Source organism: Nyctereutes procyonoides, unplaced genomic scaffold, assembly GCF_905146905.1.
Source record: "Nyctereutes procyonoides isolate TBG_1078 unplaced genomic scaffold, NYPRO_anot_genome, whole genome shotgun sequence".
In the NCBI taxonomy this organism is placed as follows: Eukaryota; Metazoa; Chordata; class Mammalia; order Carnivora; family Canidae; genus Nyctereutes; species Nyctereutes procyonoides.
Window position 1 is genome coordinate 34,914,575 of NW_026575134.1, and position 21,910 is coordinate 34,936,484.

At 42.8% G+C, this 21,910-nt stretch overlaps 1 protein-coding gene across 4 annotated transcripts in view; it reads left to right on the plus strand.

The window, feature by feature from the left end:
* Positions 1 to 21,910, plus strand: part of LOC129494345 (uncharacterized) — a 173,032-nt gene that overhangs the window by 22,530 nt on the left and 128,592 nt on the right. The gene's annotated exons all lie outside the window — the stretch shown is intronic.

Here is a 21,910-nt window from a genome sequence, read left to right on the forward strand (position 1 = left end):
GAAGAAGAAGAAGAAGAAGAAGAAGAAGAAGAAAGAGGAAGAAGAGGAAGAAGAAGAAGAAGAAGAAAGAAGAAGAAGAAGAAAGAAGAAGAAGAAGGAGAAAGCTTTGAGATCAGGAGAATTGTGGGAAGGATGGAAACTTTGGGATATACTTGCCTTTCTCCAACAGCTCAGGCCCTGTTGGGGCCTTCCCTGTGAGGGAATCTTCCTGGATCTGGTCACTTGAAGGCCCCCTTGAGCTTCTAATGATAAATGTCCTTGTCCTTCTAGCAGGAGGCAGGGGGAGGGACAATAACTGTGCCTAGCATGGGTGCCCACTGTGGTCTCAGATGCTGATTCACAAATCACTTTTTTTGTTTTTTTTGGGGGGGTTTTCTTTGGTGAAAGCTGACTCTTGCCTTTGAGCTTCTTGCATGGACAAGGAAACACAATCTCAGGAGGAATTTCTGTGGATTTTTTTTTTTTTTGTATTTCTGTGGATTAAAACACATGGGCATGTTTCTTCTTGCAAAATTTCTTCACTTTGTTGCTGATTTGCACAGACCACATAAGTACCATTCTAGAGACAAGCTGCTTGTTCCTTCTGCTGATTTTAGACACAAGCAGCCTGTTCCTTCCGAACAAGCAGATCTGGGTAAGCCACTGCCAATTTGGTGAAAGTACAGCTTTGGAGCACAGGAGATTTAGGGCTGAGCTAGGCACCCAGAGATGGGCACGGGTTTTCTACTTTGTTCCATTACGGAGAGAGGATATAGAGAATCTGGGCATGCAGCCTCCTGCAGTGACTCACAGGGTCACTGCAGTAAAAAGAAAGTGTACCCCCCCCAAAAAAAATACCCCCAAGACATAAAAAGAGTTCCACCACCACTATTCATTTTAAACTTTGCATTTGATGTCTATACATTTGAGGAGTTAAAAAATAACACTGTCCGGTGGACTTGTTGGACTGTTTATTTTTATTTATTTATTTATTTATTTATTTATTTATTTATTTATTTATTTTGTTGGACTGTTTAAATTAAAAATCTGGCTCTGCTGCTTGCTATCTGTGGGGCCCAGTGCAAATGGAACACTAATATGCCTTCTTTAGAAGATTTTGGGGTGGAGGGAACGTAAAGAACTTGGCCACGCTTTTGGGAGGAGGTCATGAATGGTAGCTCTTATTATTACCTGGTGGGCATTTTTGTTTTTCTGGTTAACTGTCGCCTTTCCCCCCGAAATGAAACACTGTGGTAACAACAACTTAACTTGCATAGAGGTTAGTGAAGTTCATACGGTTTTTACAAATAGGAGTTCAACTGAGCTGGAAGGTAAGACACCTGTTCCTTCCCTTTTACAGGGGAATAAACAAGAATTGGAGCAGTTAATTCATTTGACCAAATTCTTAAGAGTGAATAAAAGATGAATCAGCACACAGATTCAATCTTTTGACTGAAATCTTGTGCTTTCTTCGTGCCATAGTTTCACTCTATGCTAAGAATGTCTCCTGGCTTCTGTAAGTGAACCGTCCTTACTCTTAGAAATCAAAACACCACTAGCCGCCTGGGCCCTGACATGAGCACTGGATGGGGTACCTCTGGCTTCCTGGTTTCAGGGGGAGGCAGGCAGGGGAGAAATTAGCAGGGCTTTGGCAGGGGTGTTACCATCGTGCCTGGGACACATCTTGAAAACCCAAACCCAGTATTCCATTCCATTTGGGTTCAGCGGAGGGCTCCTTGCTGCTTTGTGGCTGCCTTGGAAAAATGTACAGGTGACATCAGCTTGGACATTGAGTGTGATTCAGTCTTTGCGAGGGTAGCGACAGCTGCAGTGATGCTTTCTAGCCACCCCCTGTGTAATTCACAGTGGACATAGGTTTGGGTCTGAGGGTATAATAATCATCCCTCTCAGAAGGCTCCTCCTCAAGTCCGTATCGTCCAGCATCATTTCTGGTTGGTTCACTGTGGTTTATGGAACTAGGTCACCTGTACGTTGTAGGTTCTGGTCCCCTGAGCTGCAGGTTCCTTCTCATTAGAATGCACCTAGGATCCTGTAGTTTGAGTTATTCTGTATTGACTTATTCCTTCACATCCACAAAGTCTAATTTTACTGCACCTGAAGACCTCAGTGTAAACTATTTTTGCAGAATAGCTCACAGTCCTGTGATGTTAGAAAGAAGGCAGGTCCATGAGCACACCTGCCTGGGTTCTAATCCGGGTCCGCTTGCCGGGTAGGAAAGACCCTTCATCTCTGTGGCTGACGTTTCTTCTTCTCTAGGGTGAGAGAGTTGAAGCGATATCCGAGTCTCGGTCGGCTTTCAAATTCTGTGATGTTTAAGCAGTAGTTTAGGAGCACTTTAGAAGAATCGATTGGAACATCTCACTAACACTGGGAATTGCTAAGTTGTGGAGACATGAGTATTTTTATTCTTCTAAAAACTGGTTTTGTAGCTGTATGCACTAGGCATTAAAAAAACATGATTAAGCAGTTTCTACGTATTGCCTTCTCATGGAAGCTAAAGGCTTTTTTTTTTTAAATTAGAAAGCGTGTTTATTTTTCTTTTCTTCATATATATATATATATATATATATATAATATATAAAATAAAAAAAATATATAAAATATATAGTTCCTATGCCTGGCTTATGGTCAGAAATATGGAGAAGACCTTTAAAAGGTACAAGTTTCCTTAGTACCTCCCAGACTTATAGAATTAGAATATCTGCATTAAGGCCCAGCAGTCTGTATTTCAAAACAAGCAGAGAGTCCAACAAACTCCCTGGGTAATTCTGATGAACAGCCAGGTTTGGGTTAAGCCTCTAAGTTAGCGGGCATTGTGTGATTTTGGTGGAGTCCGTTTCTGATTCCTGGCTCTGATTCTGATTTCTCATTTGAGAAGTTTTGTAGTGCTCAGGGTAAGTCCAGGGTAAGGTAAGTGCTCAGGGTAAGTCCAGGGTAAGGTAAGTGCTCAGGGTAAGTCCAGGGAATCACCTGGGTTATTGACTGGTTAATGTATAGGAGAGGAAGCGCAGGCCTGTACCAAGGATGGGGATGATTGATTTTTCCAGTCTGTGCAGGTTGATCATTTGGCTGCGTATCATACCCTGTCTTTGGTGCCCTCGGGTCTCCCCATCTCTAGGGCCTTCTGAGCTCCCACATGTGTGCCTCTTCATACAAGTCAATAATTGCATCCTACTTGGATTGCTTTCTTTCAATTTGGGGTAACTGTTTTGTTGAGATATCACTGAAATACAATTCATCCATTTAAAGTAGATAACACAGTAGTTTTAAGCATATTCACGAATAAGTAATGTCATCTCTTTTCTTTTCTTTTTTTTTCAATCATCTCTTTTCAAAGAAACTGTATTCAAGAGCTGCCATTCCTCCATCCCCCACAGCATCCCCCACTGCATCCCCAACACCAGGTAACCGCTGATCAGCATTCTGGGATTCATATAATATGGGGCCTTTTGTACTTCCTTCACTTAGCATGTTTCCAAAGTTCATCCATGTAGCAGTGTGTATCAGCACTTCATTGCCTTTGACAGTCAAATAATATTCCATTGTATGGATATCCCACATTGTATTTATCTATTTATTCACTGATGGACATTTGGGCTTTTTCCACTTTTTGGCTATTATGTGTGTACAAATTTTTATGTGGCTATATGTTTTTACTTCTCTTAAATACATACCTAGGTAGAGTGTTGTGGGATATATGGAAACTTAATGTCAGATTTTGAGGAAGTGCCAGCCTATTTTCCAACGGGGCTGCACCATTTTACATTCCTGCCAGCAGGATAGAAGGGTGCCAGCTTCTTGTCCTTGTCAACACTTGTTCTTTACCTCTAACAAAAACAGCCATCGAATGAGTGTGGAGGGATACCTCATGGTTTCTTTTCTTCCTTTTTAAAGAGGATTCCTACCAAACGCAAAGTATTTAATTCATCTACGAAAGGTCTTAAAATCGAAATCAAAATGAACTTTTGATTGTTCATTGTAAATAAAAAACCCTAGAAAATAGAGATACACAAAAAAGTAGAAAACCGAAATCACCTACAATCTCACCACTTAGGGAAAACCAGTGTTACACTCTTGAGCATCTCCTTTTAGAATTCTTTTTTATGCAGTATTCACTTTTAAGAGGAGAATTTGGTAGGCTCAGTGAAACCAATTGGTAGGATTACGGAGGAGATATTTTTGAGCAAGACGAACCCTGACCTTTCCCTTTCCCATCTGAGATGAGACCAAGGTGGGGCCTCTTGGCTGCACCCCTGCAAAGGTCCAGGCCCCCGCAGTCTGGAGTCAGAAAAATATGTCTAGCAATGTAGCTGTCAGCAGTCATTGAATAAAGGTCCCTTGCCACATAGACTTTGAGTAAGACCTTGGGGGTGTGGGCTGGAGGTGACGAGGTTCTCTTACCCTGAACCTAAGAAACTTTTGGCAAGTGCTGTGAGAGGCATACTTTCTTTTCTTAAAACACTGATCATGGGCAGCCTGGGTGGCTCAGTGGTTTTGTGCCGCCATCAGCCCAGGGCCTGATCCTGGAGACCTGGGATCGAGTCTCACCTGGGCTCCCTGCATGGAGCCTGCTTCTCCCTCTGCCTGTGTCTCTGCCTCTCTCTCTCTCTCTCTCTATCTGTCTCATAAATAAATATAATTTAAGAACATTGATCACATTGGACCCATCAGATGAAGGAAAGGATCATGCGTGCTGTAATCCTGTCTTTAATACGTGATCTGCATTTGCGCATTGATTTAAAAAAGGCAATCTTTTCCTAACAGCCAGCTGATTGAGAATTCAGTGGTAACTCTTATTTTCATAACAACTCAAATTGTCAGGAGTTCATTGGAAGCCCGTGATTTTTACCTTAGAATATTCTCTCATCAGCAGTGGTGTTCTAACCAGAAGCCAGGTGCCAAAGCTAGCGCAGTCTATTTTATATTTTAGTTCTGATAGTAAAAACTAAGTATTGTGGAGCACCCCCTATATATCAGGTGCCCTCCAGTCTTTTATGTGGATTATTTTATTTCATCCTCACAGCCACCTTACGAGGTATGATTGATCACTATCCCAGTATTATGGATAAGAAAGCTGAGGCTATACATCTTGGCTTGGACATGCAGTCTGGCTATGCAAGCATTCCAGAAAATGGTACTTGTCTAAAACTTACAATTAAACAAAACAGGAAAATGATCTGATTGAAGAAGAAGGTTTGCTTGTCTGGACTGCCTGTGCCACCCCTTGACTGAAAGGCTCCTTCTTCTGTTTTTGTTGGATGTCGCAGACTGGGCTACCTCAGGGGAGGGTTCCCTCTGTCCTGCCCCTACTACTTGGAAAGAAGGTGTAGAATTAAGTGAGGTAAACCCTCTCCTCTCCGCAGGGGACATCACTCCAACTATATACTTTGGCTACTTAAGCACTTTTTCTGGGAATACACTTGAGGAGTGAGGAAAAGTTAGGATTGTTTCAACTCCCTTTTTCTTGGTCTCGTCCTATATCCCTCCACCCCCATCCCGAGGCACCAGGGCAGGAGAGGAATGAGAGCAGTGCAGTGGGAGCCTTAGGATGGTGGGGTGGTTGGTTGGGCATGGGAGCCTTGTTGCGGAGCTGGACGATCTGGGCCTGGGGGCATGAAGACCATGTTTACCGCCAGCCCACCATGAGCCAGATGCTATACTGGATCCCTTATGGAGAGGGTGTCATAACAAATGCTGTTGTCATAAATAGCTAATAAAATTCTATTTTATTACGGTCACTAGTCAGTGAAGTAGGTGTTATTAGCTGCCCGAAACTCTTTTGGAACAGAGCTGGTGTGAACAGTTAAGACTGTCATTCCTATTGAATGGACAAGTTTGCAGGCTCAGAGCGATGAAATAATGCTTTTCACAATCCCCAAATGACAGAGCTAGGGCTGCAGTTCTGCTTGAATTCCAGAAGCTGTGTAAGTATATATTTAGTTTATTTGCTGGAGCCCTCTGGATCTAAGTCCAAGTCCTGTGCACTCTTGTGGGACCGCGGGATGGGGTTGGAGCACGCCGCCGTCTGCTCAGCGTAGTCGGGAGGAGGCCAGGATTCCAGCCAGGGAGTTTGGAGCCTTGGCCCAGGGGCAAGATTGAATGCTGTGATTGCTGACTTCATGTCCCATCTTTTACCAAAAACTAATTGGAATGAGTTGGGAGTTTTAAGTTACTGTTTCTAAAGTCTTTAGTGGTTAGGGACTTGGGATTAGGGTCAGACCTGGGTTGGAATTCAAACCTCAGGCTATTTATGTATATTCCATTTATTTTATTTGTGATGGGGGGTTAATACTGCCCATTTGGTGGGGTTGTTGGGATGAAAATGGTAGGTATATGGTAAAAGCTCAAGTAACATTAGCTGTTACTGTTATTACCACCTGTGTATGCCCTTTTGTACTCCTCCAAGGCTTTCTGTCTTTTTTTCCTTTAATATTTATTTATTTATTTATTTATTTATTTATTTATTTATTTATTTAAGGGGGCAGGGAAAGAGAGAGAGAGAGTCTTAAGCAGACTGTGCTGAAGGTGGAACCCCATGGTGGGGGCGGAGGGGGGGGGGCTGGATCTCATGACTCTGAGATCACAACCTGAGCTGAAACCAAGAGTTGAACGCTTAACCTACTGTGCCACTCAGGCGCCCCTCTTCCTACTTTCTTATGCTCCCCAGAGGGGCTTCCTTGACACCCTCTACCATCTACCCCCATTGAGACCCACCAGATCCAACTATTTGATGGAAAGTTATTCAGGAATTTGGTTGATTTTGCCTTTGTTTTGAGTTTGCTGGTTGGATGCCTTTAGGCTCTGGGAGACTCATTTGCTGCGCTGGGACTCCCAAGGCTGTGTGTAGCTTCCATATTGACACCTATCTGGGGTCAGAGCTGCTCTATCAATTCTTTATTAAGACCAGTTATTTTTTATTTATGATGCTTGCGTGTTCATTAAAAATGGCACTCCCTGTTGGGGATACTATCAAGGCTTTTAGCCAGTTTTTATCAGGTTGTTAGAGTAGATATGAATATTTTAATAGAGAGAAAGAGCAAAGGCTTCAACAAACTTAATTTGTTCTGGAATCTAAGTGACAGGCTTAACGGGGGTGCCAAGTAATTCAGTATAATCAGCCCAGATAGTGGAATAAGGAACACAATTAAATGGACCAGGGAGCTTTTCCAGAGAGGCCACAAGGGGATTTTCCACCCCTGAGCAGCTGTAAATCACTGTTTCCCTGCATCCTTTGAGTCCAGGTAAGATGTTGCATAGCCACAGGCAGCTCCTAGCCCCTGTTAAGTTCCCAGGAAGCCAGGGGGAGCATTTTTGCAGACTCCATTTTAACATTTATAGAATTCTTTTCCCAAGATGCTGATCTTATTAAATTATGTACAAAATGATGGATAAGTCAGGTCACTGCTGCCCATTCACAGCGTATTTGGGACTTCAGTCTTGATTGGCAATCCTAGATACCATGGTCAGTTTCTTGGTGTAGTTTAAAAATTACCCACTTGGGGGAGCTTTATGATTGAATTTTAAAATCCATATCAGATTTTTTTTATATGCGACATGTGAGATCCAGATGAATACCACCACCACTCCCCCCCCCCCCGCACCCACTACAGTGACAAGCTACTGAAGCAAGCAATGGTTGCAGAAATACAATGATAAATCAACGTGAGTGGTTTTACTTTATTGGCATTTCCTCCTTCTGGATTTTGAAGTTATTCTTGATTTTTAAAAAGCTTCCCTTTCAAACTAAAATAGTTTAAAGATAAAATAAAGAATAGCAGTACTTTCTGCTGTTTCTTGGATGAGTGTTCTGCGCTTGTAGGCAGACATCAGTGCATACTTGATAAATGCTTGTCCCAGTTAATGTTCAATAGCCAAAGCATCAGAAAAATCTCCTTTGGAGTTTTATGAACACGGTCAATTGCAAAGAATCATGAAACCAAATGTCTGAGCAGGGAAGGCCGTTTTCCAGAGTATTCACCATGTAACTCTCCATCACCCTTTCTCTCTTTCTGTCTTTCACGTAGGTGGGGCATGGAGAGGTCTAATGAAGGACAGTCCCTTGCTGCCCGGGCATATGTCCAGGTTCCAGATGGTCTTTGGGGTCTACCCAGATTTGGACAGTTTTGAAATAATGGAAAGCTAGTTAGGGTTCCTAATTAGGACATTTGCTAGAGAATGTTGTCACAATATGGACGCACTATTAACCCATTTTCCTATGGAATAAAATGAAACCAATTATAAAGCCCCATATAGGAGGGTGATTCTGTGTGCCCACCTGCCCGCACAGAGGGAGCGGGAGCGTGCTTCCCAGAGGGGGACGGCTTGCTCATTGTCTGAAGCTCCGTGTTATTCTCGTCTGTCTTTGCTCCTCTTTGTCCTCTCCTTTTGAGTTGTCAGGGCATTACTTCCTTAGTGTTCAATTATATTAATAAGGCTCTGCTCTTTCGACAAAGCTGACTTCTTGTTTTTCCTTTTCTCTCCCTGGAAGAGGAAGGGAGGAATGCTGGAGGGTCGCCTTTCAGCCTTTTGTCCATCTCTGTATGTGAGCAGCTGCTGCTGCTGCCGGCACTGGCTTCCTTCTGTGCCATCCCACCAGCCCCCCGTGCGCTCAGCCTCACCTTGCTGCACCCCCCTCTCCCCAGGCGGCCTCACCTTGCTGCACCCCCCTCTCCCCAGGCGGCCTCACCTTGCTGCACCTCTCTCTCCCCAGGCGGCCTCACCTTGCTGCACCTCTCTCTCCCCAGGCGGCCTCACCTTGCTGCACCTCTCTCCCTGGGCAGCCTCACCTTCCTGCACCCCTCTCTCCCTGGCCAGCCTCACCTTGCTGCACCCCTCTCTCCCCGGACGGCCTCACCTTGCTGCACCCCTCTCTCCCCAGGCGGCCTCACCTTGCTGCACCCCTCTCTCCCCAGGCGGCCTCACCTTGCTGCACCTCTCTCTCCCCAGGCGGCCTCACCTTGCTGCACCTCTCTCTCCCAGGGCGGCCTCACCTTGCTGCACCTCTCTCCCTGGGCAGCCTCACCTTCCTGCACCCCTCTCTCCCTGGCCAGCCTCACCTTGCTGCACCCCTCTCTCCCCGGACGGCCTCACCTTGCTGCACCCCTCTCTCCCCAGGCGGCCTCACCTTGCTGCACCCCTCTCTCCCCAGGCGGCCTCACCTTGCTGCACCTCTCTCTCCCCGGACGGCCTCACCTTGCTGCACCTCTCTCTCCCTGGGCAGCCTCACCTTTCTGCACCTCTCTCCCCGGGCAGCCTCACCTTGCTGCACCCCTCTCTCCCCGGACGGCCTCACCTTGCTGCACCTCTCTCTCCCTGGGCAGCCTCACCTTTCTGCACCTCTCTCCCCGGGCAGCCTCACCTTGCTGCACCCCTCTCTCCCCGGACAGCCTGGCCTGTCTCCACGCCAGCATCACACTCTGTCATCAGCGCCCTGAGAGGCCAGGTCTCAGGTACCTGCTCCAGCGGGGACCCACTCCTCTCCTCCCCCCAGTCACTTGTTCACCATCTTCATTGGTCACATCGATATGACTTTCAGTGTCTGCTCAGTGGAGGAGAAATCTCGCTTCCTCAGGAACCCTGTTGCTCCTACCAGGAAGACTTCTCTTCAGGAGACAAAAAAAAAAAAAAAAAAAAAGTGCTGCTCACTCCTATTTTTATTTTCTGGTCTTTTGCTTTAACAGAGTGGTTTTATTTTTTTTTAAATTTTTATTTATTTATGATAGTCACACACACACACAGAGAGAGGCAGAGACATAAGCAGAGGGAGAAGCAGGCTCCATGCACCGGGAGCCCGACGTGGGATTCGATCCCGGGTCTCCAGGATAGCGCCCTGGGCCAAAGGCAGGCGCCAAACCGCTGCGCCACCCAGGGATCCCAACAGAGTGGTTTTCAAACTTTTCTTTGGAACCATGGACTTTTTTTCTTTTTAAATAAATCATATGCAGAAGCCCAGACCAGTCCCTGCCTGGCTTCAAAGATCTCTGTGTCAGATCGTTTCCCCAGACAGCTACAATCATTTTTGCTAAAATCTTTTGCAGGAGGGCTTTGCTGCTTCTCCCATCAAGGGGTGGAGTGTGTTTCTCCTCCCCTTGGATCTGGTGGCCGTTTCACTTGCCTTGACCCTGAGAATGGGCTGATACGGTGGAAGCTACGCTGCCCAGGTCCCAGCCCCAGCTTCGAGAGGCCTGGAAGCTCCCATTGCCATCCTCATGGGTCCTTGCCTTAAGACGACCAGGTGAAGAAACTGCCCCTCTGTCCTCTTGGGTCCTTACCTTAAGGCCACCAAGGGAAGAGGCTGTTCTACTTGGCCAGAGGACGGGGGGTGGGGATGGGAACTGAGGCCACCTTGCCACTGAGAGCAGGACACCTGAGGAGGCATCTGGGACCTTCCCGTCCAGGTGACTCCCCAGCTGATGTCAGGAAGATGAACGACCCCACCAGAAAAGCAGAGGGACCACTCAGAGAAGTGCCGATTCAAGAGAAATAGTCAATTCTTATTAGTATTTTTAATCTTTTAAAAATTATTTATTTATTTATTCATGAGACACACAGAGAGAGGCAGAGACCTAGGCAGAGGGAGAAGCAGGCTCCGAGAAGGGAATGTGACCCCAGGACTCAACCCAGGACCCCGGATCATGGCCTGAGCTGAAGGCAGATGCTCAACCACCGAGCCACCCAGGCGTCCCCCAATTCTTGTTATTTTAAGCAACTAAATTTTGAGCTTAAATAGATGACAGAACTAGAAATAGAAATAGATGGCCGAGAGAGGTGCCCTCCAGGAAAATCTGAATGCTAGGTTTGCTCCGTGTGTGTGTGTGTGTGTGTGTGTGTGTGTGTAAGCCAGCTTATTTTTAATGATGAAATCACTTTCTGCACAATGACAGTGTGAACGAGGAGGGCCGGCTTCTAGCAGCCCCATGTTGCTGCCTCCTCCTGCCTGTCCTCCTAGCTTCTCCCTCCACGCTCCACACCCCATCGCGGCTGAACTTGTTTTGTTTGCACACCGTGACCATTTTATAGATGTTTTGTGGAGAGCTTATGTACAATTGGATTTACATTTGTAAACTCTTCCATCTCCTGTGTTAGCTAAGGGATCCCTGTGTCTAGGGGCACAGGAAGGCCCATCTGCTGTGCTGTTCTCAGCAGCCCGACCCCACTCCCTTGTGGCACTGCGGATGGGAAGGGAGTGGGCAGGAAGGCCGCTGCCTGCTGGAAAACTTACCATCACCAAGATCAGCCACACTGGCCAGGTGGGTGTAAGGCACATATGTTACTCTTCTACTCCAAGTAGGCGATTTTTTTTTTTTAATTCTAAGGAGACAGGTGCTAGAGCTACTGTTGCACATTAGCCTATTCTTCTTCTTCTTCTTCTTTTTTAAAAGATTTTATTTATCCATCAATGAGAGAGCGAGAATGAGAGAGAAAGGCAGAGGGAGAAAGGCAGAGGGAGAAGCAGGGATCCCGACATGGGACTCGATCCCGGGTCTCCAGGATCATGCCCTGGGCCAAAGGCAGGTGCCAAACCACTGAGCCACCCAAGGATCCCCTCATTAGCCTATTCTTGAATGTTAGAGTCAGTGTCATATTTCCTGGTACTACCTGGATAGTAGTTACCGTATTCTCACTCCTCACTGTGTGTTGGGCTCTGTGCTGAGCACTTCACATACAGCGTCTTCCTAAAGACCCTATGAGGCAGGTATGATTGGGCTCATTTTTCAGGTAAAGAAGTGAGGACTTGGAGTGAAGGGACCTTGCCGTCAGGGGTGGGGCATCACACCCTCCACTGGGCACCGTTCACATAGTTGTCTGCGTAGTTCACATGGTGGCCCTACGGGAGGTGGCAGTCGGAGGGGTAGCAGAGTTGGGATTCCGGACTCCCAGCTCTGAGGACTTCATTTTATATGACTTCATTATAACTTCCACTTGTCTAAGCTCCTTTATTTCTTCTATCTCAATCTCTATATCCTAGTGTCAATCCATCCAGTCACCTGTCCATCCATCCATCCATCCATCCATCCATCCATCCATCCACCCATCTATCCCTGCCTCCTTCTCTCTACCACTCACCCAGTCATCATCTATGTAGTCGAATCAATAAAGTTGAATCAGTAATAAAGGTCTAAATATCCAGTTTCTTTAATTACACATGGAAACATTAATTCTCTAGTGTGTATTCTTATTTTTAAGTTCATTTGAAATAAAAATTTTAATTACTGAACGTGTAAACCAACCAGAAAAGAAAATCATTTTCTGGAAACCCTTGTGCCCACAATACAGATTTCATATTGTGCCATATTTGCTTCAAATTTCTTTGGTCCCTCATTTCAAAAATGAAAATAGAATAATGAGAGTCAAAGCTATGCCCCCTCCCTTTTACTTCTTTCTCCAGCTTAAAGATGGCATGTTATCCATGTCACATTCCCTCCATGATTTTGTGTATTTACTACATCTGTATGTATCCATAAATGGCATTTAGTATTACTTTGAGTTTTATAGGTTGCCTTTACTATCAATATGCACCTTGCTTTTGCTCTTTGACATTATTTTTTGAGATTTAATCATTTTGACATGTATACATCTAACTGATGAGCCGTTAAGTTGTTTTACTTCTTTTGCCATTACGAATAATGCTATAGTGAACATCTTGGAACAGTCTCCTTGTTCACAGGTGCACAAGCTTCTGTAGGGCAGACACTGGGGAATGGAGCCGTGCGTCTTCTGCTTTCCTGTTCCAAATCCTCTCTGAAGCGATTGTGCCTCTTTACCCCCAACAGCACTCTACTGCAGTTTCTGTTTTCCCACATGCTCACTACAGCTGATATTATCTAGTCTGTATCAAATGGTGTCTTGTTTTTTATTTCTAGTTCCCTGAGCATCATTGCATAGTTATATAGGTCGTCCAGATTTCCTTTTTTGTGGCATGCATAGGCATAATTAATATCCTTGGCTTATTTTTCTACTGGATAATCTTTGCCTTTCTTATTGATTCATAGGAAGTTTCTTGTTTCTGGTGTTGTTGTGGCCACATCTTTTCTGGAAACAGATCCTTTTTTAGTTAATTGCATTGCAAGAACCATCTTTGTCAATAAACACAGCTTATCAAGTTCCATTCAGTCTTTTGCAGCTGTGGGCCTCCCACATCTCCTAGACAAGCATTCAGAATGTTGTAGGTCATTACCTATTACTAGTCATTACCTATTACTAGGTCAACCAAATGTGGACAAACCAACATGTTAATAATTAAGGCATTGCTAATGACCTCATTTACCACGCCCGTATTTCTCTTCTCCCTGACCTCTGCCTATCAGAACCACACTCTAGCAACTGCTGAATCCTTGCAAGGAGCTAAAAGGCCTGTTCCTGGTTTTAACTAATGAGTCAAATCAATGAAAGAGAATTCATTCCCAATAAGTCTGTCTTATCTAAAACAAACCAATCCTAAGCATAAATAACCCACATTATACTTCCTGTGTCCTGGAGAGAATGTGTTCATTTAACTCTGTCTTCTCAGCCAGCTGCCCCAACAGCTTCAGTGATGACCTATAGGCAATGACCTAGAACACTGTGGGGTCAGTGGCCCTAGAGTGGGTCGTGGAATTTGTATATGAAAAAGCTACTCCAGAGGATTACGATCTGTGGCCATATTCGGAAATCTCTGAATTAGGCCAGCTGGTGTTCTGGGTACCATTCTGCCTTTACTGTGTGGCTACCTTCTGTCGAAGAGGGTATTTTTTCCCAAGACGAGGCAGGAAGCAGATCCAGATATGGAAAGAGAATCCTAGGGAAGAACAGGAGCTTCCTCCCTCTCCAACGTACCCCCTACAGACTAGCTTCCCATCTGAAAATCTGTCTTATTCCTATTCATTGCTGTTAGGAGTCTTCCCAACCCTCTCCATCACTTTGGCCTAAATGAAACAAGCGCAAGAAAATACAATCCATTGCCCCTCCTCCAAAGTGAAATCACAGATGGGAGGTGGGGGATTGTTTTCTTACAGCTAACCTGGGAACTGGTTCCCTGATTCTTAAGATTTGTTTTTTTATTTTGTTTTTAGAAATGGGTTCTAAGGGGGTGCTTGGGTGGCCAGTCGGATAGGCATCTGCCTTTGGCTCAGGTCATGATCCTGGGATCCTGGGATCCATCCCAACATTGGGCAACTGCTCAGCAGGGATCCTGCTTCTCCTTCTCCCTCTGTTTTTGCTTCTGTGTGCGCTCTCTCTCACTGTCTCTCAAATGAATAAATAAATTCTTAAAAAAAGAAAAAAAGAGATGGGCTCTAAGTCTACTGATCCATTTAAAAGAACAATCACAGCCACTAAACCTCTTGGAATAGAACCCTTAAGACTTTGTGTGACTCTGTGTTTTGTTAGTGTTGTCAAGATGATCCTCCTCATCCTATAGGATGAGGTTCCAGAGTGAGGCAAGAGGGATGCAAAGATGGATCCAAAGGAGGATGTGGGTAATTATCAAAGTCCAGCATCTCCTCCTGTTGGGCATTTGTTGCCTGGAGAGCTCTGTGACTTCCTGAAGTGGTTGTTAGGACAGAGATGGACGAACAATTTTTTTGTGCTGCCTAAGCTAAGCTAAGGAAGCTTTATGTTGAAACATAGTTTCACTTCAACAGAGCAACAGGACCGTCCTAATCCTTGACTGCTTTGTTGGCCAAGGAACACATGAGCCTCCAAGGAGTTGGCCTGTTTACATGGGAAAATGATTGTGGCCCTTCCTTCCTGCAGACCATGTTTCCGGAGGGCTGAGGGGTGCCTGCACCCTTTCCATGTTCTGTTCACACAATCTTGTGTTATGGAGTCTGGCATCAGCTACAGAATAAGATTATAGAAAGGAATTGCATTAATTGTCAGACTAAATCCATGGCCTTGATTGTATTACTCAGGAACTGGTGCCCAGGTAGATGAAATGTCCTAGTGTCCGGCTTACTCGGCTTTCTGTTTGTTCTTCTTCTTCTTCGTCTTCTCTGTTTTCCTCTTTCAGTTCTTTCCATAGTCCTTTATGGAGAGAACCAGTGTTCAAATCCTACCCACTTGTTAGCTGTGTGACTTTCGGCAAGTCCCTTAATCTCTTAAAGCCCCAGCTTTCTCCTCTTTAAAATAGGAATAATAATAATGCTGGTCTCATAAGGTAGAATCAGGACTGATAATTTGTAGGGCCCAGTCAGTACAAATGAAAATGTGGGGGCCCTTAAAAATTATGAAGAATTTCAAAATGGTGGTAGTGAAGTATTAAACCAAGTATGGGGTCCTTCTAAGCACAGGACCCTGTGTGACTGCATAGGTTACACACCCATGAAACCATGGAATCAACGAAATTAGTAGTATTATTATTACTTCTATTTGTTTGTGTCTTCCGTTGCCTTTTTGTGCCCTAGATTTGCCAAACATGCCCTCCATCAAAACACGCACACATGTACTTATTATTCGGTTGTTTTTAAGGGTCCCGTAAGTCTGTGGAATTTGCTTTTTCTTCTTTGTTTGAACCTAATAACAGAAACTACCAGGTATAAGGTTCTGATTTCATTCAGAATGGTTCCATCTATATATTCTGCTTTTGCTTTGATCCTTCTCCGTGTTCATATCCGAGTGTAATTATTCCCATTACTTTTGTACTCTCCTTACATCCATCTTGTTCCATGGTTTTCCTAATTAAGTTTTTCAAAAGAAAATCATGAAATCAGAGAGGGAGACAAACCTTAAGAGACTCTTAACTCTAGGAAACAAACTGAAGGTTCTTGGAGGGGAGGTGGGCAGGGATGGGATAACTGGGTGATGGCCATTAAGGAGGGCACATGGTGAAATGAGCACTGGGTGTTATATGCAACTGATGAATCACTGAACTGTACCTCTGAGACTAATAATACACTACACTGTATGTTAATTAATTGAATTTAAAATAAAATTAAATTAAAAAATAAAAAGAAAGTCATTAAAAAATTAATGAGACGTTAATTTATTGTTAACAATTGAAATGGATGCTCAAGAAGGAAATGGGTTAGCAAGGGAGGAAATGGGATGGAACCAAGAACCAGAGAGCAGGACAGAAGAGAGATTTCAAGGGATTAAGTGTTTTGGTGACTGGGGTTTGGTTCATAAGCTCATCTCATTTGATCCTCACAATAACCTGAGACGAAAGATGGGATTGTTGTCACTAGTAAACAAGAAAGGAACAGAGGCATTGCAAAGTCAAGTAACCTGCCTTAGGTCACATAGCTAGTCAGTGTTGACTCAAAATAGGAACTACTCGAGTAGACAGTAGTGTGTGCACCTATACGCGTGTTTTGTTGTGGTGGTTGTTAACTGGGACTGCACTATGTTCAAGTCCAAGTCCTTTTGTCATTTCACCCTTACATACTGTGTTATGCATTTCTAGAAAATATGGGTGTTTTCCTATGTAACTGTAGTACCATAATGATACTTAATAGCATTGGCAGTAATTCTTTGATATTTGATAACCCAATCATATTCAAATTACATTGATTGTCCCAAAAATGTCATTTTAACATCTTGATTCATACACATCAGGATGCAAATAATGATCTCCATATTGCAATGGTTGTTATATTTCTTAATTTTATTTTGATCTATAGCAGAGTCACCTTTAAAAAAAATGCCATTAACTTGTTGAAAAAGCCTGGGCAGCCGTTCTGTGAATGTCCCCAGTTTGCATTTGTCTGTTTGCTCCTCCATGATATTATTTGACTTGCAGAACCTGTTTTTTAAATTCCTACACTGTATGTGGCCTCTCTTTGACATGTTGTTCTGGGTCATGCAAAAAGCAAATCTCCTTTTTTTTTTATCTCTTTGAAAGATATCCACAAAGATTAAATTTGTTTTTCAGTGCTCTTCCTTTGGATTTTTGGATTTGTTTTTAAATATCAGTCTTACATTTCCCCTAGGGATGGATCATCATTTAACTCTTTTCTCTGCTGTTTTATGTTTTGCTTACAGCTTTTTCCCTTTAAATATGGTTTAGTGAACATTTTTGCATATATAATACTTTGTATCATTTCATTAAAATACTTTTTTTTTCATTTCTAACCCAGAGTTAGGGTGTCCAAAGTTATGATCATTTTAGTAGTTCAGAAAATTACTTTCCACAAGAATGAAGAATTTTAAAATGCATTTTTTTACATTAAAAAATTAAAGCTTAAAGTTTTCTCAGATTCAGTTGGAAGATCGCATAGGTTCTTTGAGTAACCACAGACTCAGGGGTGGGTGTATAATTGAAGATTTGTCCATACAATCTTTCCTAATATTTTTTCAAAGAGATGACAAAGGAGATTGCATTGCATGACCCACAACATGTCCAAAGAGAGGCAATATAATAGGGTAGGGATGAAATGAGATAATTGAAGTGATGTCCAGATATACTGGCCTAGTATGTCACAATATTGTGATTTGGGCTCATTTCAGCACACTTGTTTTAAAGATTTTATTTTAAAGTAATCTCCACACCTAACATGGGGCTTGAACCCACAACCCTGAGATCAAGAGTTGCATGCTCCAATGACTGAGCCAGTTGGGTGCCCCAGTACATATGTTTTATTTTTATTTTATTTTATTATTTTTAAAATATTTTATTTATTTATTCATGAGAGACATAGAGAGAGAGAGGCAGAGACAAAGGCAGAGGGAGAAGCAGGCTCCATGCAGGGAGCCCAACGTGGGACTCAATCCCGGGTCTCCAGGATTACGCCCTGGGCTGAATGCAGCGCTAAACTGCTGAGCTACCCGGGCCGCCCAGTACATCTGTTTTAAAGGAGATTTTGTTTTGGTACAATCTAGTGGATTGTAGCTTGGTTGTTGTAATGAATTCTGTCAATAGCCAATACATTTCAAAAAGATTCTTAGTCGGTTTAAGGATCTAAAGCAAAGTAACAACAAAAAATGAAAAATCCCAATATTTTCTGTCTGTTATATCCCAGGTGGTTGATTTTTGTTGTTTTGCTTTTTTCATTAGATGATGTTTTGCAGACGTCTTTTGTAGAGAATACTTTATTGTGTTTAGGAATGTATTACAATGCTGATTTCATAGAAAGGATACAGTAATTAGAATATCAGTCTCCCTGATTCTTTCACACCCTCATGCCTGCCTTCTTACCTAAATCTGTAGCATCTTTTCCTCGCGTGTGTGATACCTGTTGGCTGTGTTAGAGATCAGTTAAGCTGCTGTAACAAAGATCCTCTAAAAATACAGTGGTTTAAATAACGTAGAAACTGACTTCTCTCTTCCATAATGGTTCCAAGGCGGTCCAGGTATTTGGGACAGCTCTGTTCTATGCAGTCATTCAGGAACTTGGGCTCTTCCAAGCTTTTAAATCTGTTATCCGTTAGGATATAGCCATTGTCTGTGTGACTGAAGCTTGATCCTAGCCATTAGGAGTTCCAGTTCATGAGAAAGAGAGGAAGTCTGGGGCCAGGGAGCTCCTTTTGACTCAGAGGTTCCACAGTTTACTTCCACTCATATTCCTGTAGTAAGAACTTAGTTAAATGGCCACACGTAGGTGCAGAGGAAGCTTAGCAGTGTATTTTTTGGTGAGGCTGACAGGAGCCCAGGAAGAAGAGGAGAATAGATTTTAGTGGGCAGGTAGCAGTCTATGAAATATTATTTATGATGGTGGGCTCTAGAGTCAGATGCACATGAGTTCCAGTCTTGGCTTTGCTCCTCACCATCAGTGTGACTTAGAACAAATGATTTATCTTCTTGATTATTTCATTAGAAAAGTAGAGACAATCATTTCTGTTTTATTGGAGCTGTTAAGAGAATCAAGTTGAATGAGCAAGTTCACACAAAGTGCTTAAGAGAAAAAGCACTGATAGTTAATAGCACAGATTTGGAATCAGACCAGTTGAGTTAAAATCCTGGCTCTGCATTTGCTGGCTGTGTGGCTTTAGAGTAATTACACAAAATTGCCTGATATCCACACTTTTTGTCTATAAAATGGAGATCTTATTAGTACCTACCTATAGAAAGACATGAATAGGCCCTTTTCCAAAGAAGACCATCCAGATGGTCAACAGACATATGAAAAGATGCTCAACATCACTCATCATCAGGGAAATGCAAATCAAAACCACAATGAGATACCACATTATACCTGTCAGAATGGCTAAAATGAACAACTCAGGAAACAATAAGGGTTGGTGAGGATGTGGAGAACCCCCCTCCCCCCCACACTGTTTGTGGGAATGCAAACTGGTGCAGTCACTCTGGAGGTTCCTCAAAAAGTTAAAAATAGAGCTACCTTAAAACCCAGCCATTGCCCTACTAGGTATTTATCTAAAGGATACAAAAGTGCTGATTCGAAGGGGCACATGCACCCCAATGTTTATAGCAGCACTGTCAACAGTAGCCAAATTATGGAAAGAACCCAAGTGTCCATCGACTGATGAATGGATAAAGAAGATGTGGGCTGTGTGTGTGTAATGGGATATTACTCAGCCATCAAAAAGAATGAAATCTTGGCTCTTGCAGTGATGTGGATGAAACTACAGTGTATTATGCTAAGCAAAATGAAGCAGTCCAAGAAAGACAAATATATGATTTTACTCATATGGAGACTTTAAGAAACAAAACAGATGAACATAGGGGAAGGGAAGGAAAAATAAAATAAGATAAAAACAGAGAGGGAGGCAAATCATAAGATACTCCTAAATATAGAGAACAAACTGAGGGTTGCTGGAGGGGAGGTGGGTGAGGGGATGGGCTAAATGGCTGATGGGAATTAAGGAGGACACTTGTTGAGATGAGCACTGGATGTTGTATGTGGGTGATGAATCACTGGATTCTGCTGGTGAAACCAGTGCTACATTGTATGTTAACTAACTTGAATTTAAATTTTAAAAAGGGAAGGATTCAGTGAGGTCCTCCATGCTGGATATATTAAATGATTTATTCAAGCTCGATAAATCATGGTGGTCTTATTATGTCTGTTCATTTTTGTAACTCCTGAGTTTATCGCCATAAAAAAGTAGTAAATTTTAAAAGTGTAAGCATGCATCTATCATGAGTTATTGCATTCTCTTATGTCTCCTATAACTGCTTTGCTCTTGCGTCCTGTTAATATGTTCATATATTCAGATTGTGTACTGGTTCCTATTGGATTTCTTGGGAAAGCATCTACTGATGACTTTATATTCTAAATCACATAGATTAGGCTAGTTAGTGTGAACTCTATAGCTTGTTTCAGAAGTTGAGTACATTTTTTTTCATAATGGTTTCAGTCCCATGCAGCCATTTTGAATGGATCAAGTTGGCCAAAAGAAATCTCTTTATGGTTAGCTAGGCAATGTAATAAAAATGGAAAACATAGGGATGATACATGGCTGCTTTAACCTCAGGTTCTCTCTCTCTTACATCATTGCAGTGACCCTGGATTATATTTTTCAGGTCTAATTTTGGGATATACTTGCAGATTTCACCTTGATTTCATGCAGGTAATCTTAAGTCCACGATGGCTCCCCTTCTCTTCCAGGGACCCCTCCATGATTCTCTTATGACTGCAGGGACACCTCCCTCTTGCCCCTCTTGCCACCCACTACTTACAGAGCTGACACGCTGCTGTGTAGTACCATTGTGCTATCCTGAGTTCTGTGGCATTCAGCCTGGCTCCAATGACATGAAATGAGGGCATATGTATGCCTTTTTCAAACTTGAGACTAGCAAAAAGACAAAACCCCCTTTTGTTTGAAACCATTGGAAGTGTAGTTTTGAGTTCTTGTTCTTTTAGAGAAACTGTAGGGTGGGCCCTTTTCTTCACTACACTCCCACCCACTGGCTGCTGTAGTTTTGCATGGAGTAATTGAGCAAATGAAATACCAAACCTATAAAAGGTAGCATTATCAAAGTGAATGAACGAACGCTTACCTAGCAGAACTGTAAGACATGGAAAAATAGGAAGACAAGTTAATGATCTAGAAATTGTATAGCTTTGCTGTCTTAGAATCATGGCAAATGGAACATATGGCATTGGGTCATTTTTTGCATTGATATGAAAAGAAAATGAGTTTATTTTACAAATAAATGGAGTTTGTGTTTCTGTTTGCTATTCATGACTGTAATGTTTACTTCTCTTGAAATAGAAATATGCCACCTAAATATTAAATATAGGGAAAGATTTTTTTCAGCTGTTAATGAAGAATTTTTTTCTTTACATGCCATGCCTTCATCCACTTCAATAAACATTTTATGCTTTTTTCTTCGTTTGCTATTACTTTGTCTGATGAGGCTGTCTGTGAATTGAGGCATCTTAAGAAAAAAAAGGTGGGGGGAATTGGTGAAAAGACAGACTTGTTAAAATTGTTATTTGCCTGAGTATTAGAATTTCAGATTAAGGTGTAGAATCAAATTCACTTTATTTTCTCATGGATTTTAAGATATAACAGTGTTTCTCTTTCCCATTTTGAGATTCAGAATAGCTCTGGAATTCCATTAAGGTTGTCATTAAAAATTTACCACATTCATTGTCATGGTAGTGAACATTTAGTATTTTTTATCTTCACAGCATCCCTTACTTCAGAAGCCTTCTTTTCCTTGTAGAAACAACCCTTGCTCTATTCTCAGTTCGTGTGACCCAACATGGCCGGCCAATCGAAGTCCCCTATTAGCCCATGTCAGTTACAAGACTTTAGAGAAGAAGGAGTTCTCTGCAGACCATTGAAATTGCTGGCTAGAGATGCAGTATGAAGTTGGCAGAGGTGATCTAGGCTTGTGCGTGTTGAGACTCTGCTGAGACTGAGGCCAGTTGAGAGAAAATTGACCCAAGAGATGGAGGAAGGTTTCTAGCCATATTATTTGAGTACCCATGTCTGAAGTCATATTTACCTCTTACCACTGAATTTCTTATTTATTTATTTATTTATTTATTTATTTATTTATTTATGAGACACAGAGAGAGAA